General features: G+C 57.2%; 1 non-coding gene across 1 annotated transcript in view; it reads right to left on the bottom strand.

The window, feature by feature from the left end:
• The window catches only part of LOC126112980 (small subunit ribosomal RNA), a 1909-nt gene extending 1187 nt beyond the window's left edge, over positions 1–722 (bottom strand). The window contains exon 1 of the ribosomal RNA XR_007524701.1: positions 1–722. This exon is cut by the window's left edge and continues 1187 nt beyond it. This is a non-coding gene — a ribosomal RNA (small subunit ribosomal RNA).
• Positions 723–2500: the final 1778 nt, after the last annotated feature.

Below are 2500 nucleotides of genomic sequence, written 5' to 3'. Positions count from 1 at the left end.
GCAGGACGTCCCACGATACATGCCAGTTAAACACCGACGGGCGGTGAACCAACAGCGTGGGACACAAATCCAACTACGAGCTTTTTAACCGCAACAACTTTAATATACGCTATTGGAGCTGGAATTACCGCGGCTGCTGGCACCAGACTTGCCCTCCAATAGATACTCGTTAAAGGATTTAAAGTGTACTCATTCCGATTACGGGGCCTCGGATGAGTCCCGTATCGTTATTTTTCGTCACTACCTCCCCGTGCCGGGAGTGGGTAATTTGCGCGCCTGCTGCCTTCCTTGGATGTGGTAGCCGTTTCTCAGGCTCCCTCTCCGGAATCGAACCCTGATTCCCCGTTACCCGTTACAACCATGGTAGGCGCAGAACCTACCATCGACAGTTGATAAGGCAGACATTTGAAAGATGCGTCGCCGGTACGAGGACCGTGCGATCAGCCCAAAGTTATTCAGAGTCACCAAGGCAAACGGACCGGACGAGCCGACCGATTGGTTTTGATCTAATAAAAGCGTCCCTTCCATCTCTGGTCGGGACTCTGTTTGCATGTATTAGCTCTAGAATTACCACAGTTATCCAAGTAACGTGGGTACGATCTAAGGAACCATAACTGATTTAATGAGCCATTCGCGGTTTCACCTTAATGCGGCTTGTACTGAGACATGCATGGCTTAATCTTTGAGACAAGCATATGACTACTGGCAGGATCAACCAGGGAGCTGCGTCAACTAGAGCTGAGCAGCCGGCCGCCCGGGAGTGTGTCCCGGGGGCCCGCGCGAACACGCAAGCGTCCGCTCAATTATTCTGCAAACAGGAGGAGGCTGAGCTCCCCTGCACAATACACCTCGAAACCCTCTCAGGTCCCGGCGGCGCGCAGCGCCGTCCTAAGTACTTGGTCGGGTTCGAGAGAGGCGCAATCGCCCGGAGTTAGGCGAGTAGACGCTTTAGGTGCGACCACCCGTGCTCCCAACTGAGCTTGCCGCTGCCGACAGAGGCCCGGGAGCGTGCTGTCGTGGCATTGCCGGCGGGAGACAACACGCGCCACCTACGGTGACCGGCAGCTCCAACGCCAGCGCCACAGAAGGGCAAAGGCCCCACGTGGGTGCCGAAGCGAACTCTCCCAGCACAGCGCACGTGCCAACACGTCTGCACAACTGCGATACAAACCACCAGCGAGAACCGCTGGGGCGACCGAGCAGCAGACGGCGTCGCGGCGCCGAGTGCCGGGCGGCGGCGCATCCTCAACGCACACAGTCCTCAATCGGACCAGCACACTGCAGATGTCCACCGCGCTTCGCACCGGGCCGGCGAGGACCCACTTTGGCTGCACGGCGCCGCGCGCAGGGTGCCCCGGCGCGCAGCTGCGCCGCCTGCCGCGTCCGTCGGCCGGCGCGCCTGCCACTGGGCGCCCCCACCAGCCGGCTGTAGCGCGTGCGCCCACGCACCGCGCGGCCAGCACGCCGGGCGGCCCCCCCCTCACCGGCCGGGGACAGTCCCACCCACCCACAGCCGCGTATCGCTTCACACCCAGATCCACATTCACGTTCATTGGTGTGGTGGGTATCGCTGACACAACCGCGTCATAGCTGTACCGATCGTTGCCCTCACAGATGTACCTCCAGCAAGATCAACCGCACCACAACGGGTTACCAGTTGTTCATTTGCGTAACGTCACCAGTAAACGTACACGTCCACGTCCATCCCCGTTTGCAAAGTCAACTATTATTGCATGCCTGCCTGTCAGGTGTCAAGACACACTACATCCGCTCACATCCACGCAACAAAATGTGCCCGACTAGAGGGCACGTGGAAGGTGCCCCCGTACGTATGCGATGTCCATTGCGCGACGAACTGTCAACCGGCCTCTGTAGCATGTCGCAGATGTGGAACGCGGGACACCGTGCTATCACATTGTGTGAGAAGAGACTACTATGTCTGCATACACGCGCCACTACATGAACAGACGGCTCATGCTGATCGCCATCCACTGCGTCCATTACTCCCACACGTCTCTATGGCGTACCACACTGCAATACAGCTGTTATGGGGAGATGACACGTAGCTGTGTACACAACATTCTGAGCGGGTTGCGGTTGGACAACAATACATTAATGTAACGTGTCATATGCCATTTACAGAGCAGGTTAAGGCACAACGTGGGTTAGGTTAAGGCACAACGTGGGTTATGTTAAGGCACAACGTGGGTTATGTTAAGGCACAACGTGGGTTAGGTTAAGGCACAACGTGGGTTAGGTTAAGGCACAACGTGGGGTAGATTGCGGCACAACTTGGGGTAGATTGCGGCACAACTTGGGGTAGATTGCGGCACAACTTGGGGTAGATTGCGGCACAACTTGGGGTAGATTGCGGCACAACTTGGGGTAGATTGCGGCACAACTTGGGGTAGATTGCGGCACAACTTGGGGTAGATTGCGGTACAACTTGGGGTAGATTGCGGTACAACTTGGGGTAGATTGCGGTACAACTTGGGGTAGA

This window comes from Schistocerca cancellata, unplaced genomic scaffold (genome assembly GCF_023864275.1).
Source record: "Schistocerca cancellata isolate TAMUIC-IGC-003103 unplaced genomic scaffold, iqSchCanc2.1 HiC_scaffold_237, whole genome shotgun sequence".
NCBI classification, from domain to species: Eukaryota; Metazoa; Arthropoda; class Insecta; order Orthoptera; family Acrididae; genus Schistocerca; species Schistocerca cancellata.
The sequence above is the reverse complement of the archived record's forward strand: the minus strand, read 5'-3'. Positions and strand labels throughout refer to the sequence as shown.